The sequence below is a fragment of the Solanum tuberosum genome, unplaced genomic scaffold, assembly GCF_000226075.1.
Source record: "Solanum tuberosum cultivar DM 1-3 516 R44 unplaced genomic scaffold, SolTub_3.0 scf00554, whole genome shotgun sequence".
Taxonomy (NCBI): Eukaryota; Viridiplantae; Streptophyta; class Magnoliopsida; order Solanales; family Solanaceae; genus Solanum; species Solanum tuberosum.
Genome location: NW_006239480.1, coordinates 87,863 through 88,365, shown reverse-complemented (window position 1 = coordinate 88,365; position 503 = coordinate 87,863).

The following is a 503-nucleotide window of genomic DNA, read 5'->3' as shown; positions in this document are numbered from 1 at the left end:
AGTAAGCATACAAGCCCAGCATTTATAGTAAATAAACATAGTGAACAAAAAAGAGGAAAAGGTATAATGGTTATTGATTATAGAAATTTAAATGCAAAAACTAAAACATATAATTACCCAGTACCAAATAAAATATTAAAAATAAGACAAATACAAGGATATAATTACATTAGCAAATTTGACTGCAAATCAGGATTTTACCACTTAAAGTTAGAAGAAGAATCTAAAAAACTTACAACATTTACAGTACCACAAGGATTTTATGAATGAAATGTATTACCATTTGGATATAAAAACGACTAGGTAGATATCAACACTTTATGGACAACTACTTTAAACAAATAGAAAATGTGTAGTGTACATTGATGATATATTATTGTACTCTAAAACACAAGACGAACATATAAGTTTATTAGAGAAATTTATACATATTATAGAATATTTAGGTATAAGTCTAAGTAAAAAGAAAGCAGACATAATGAAAAAGCAAATAGAATTCTTAG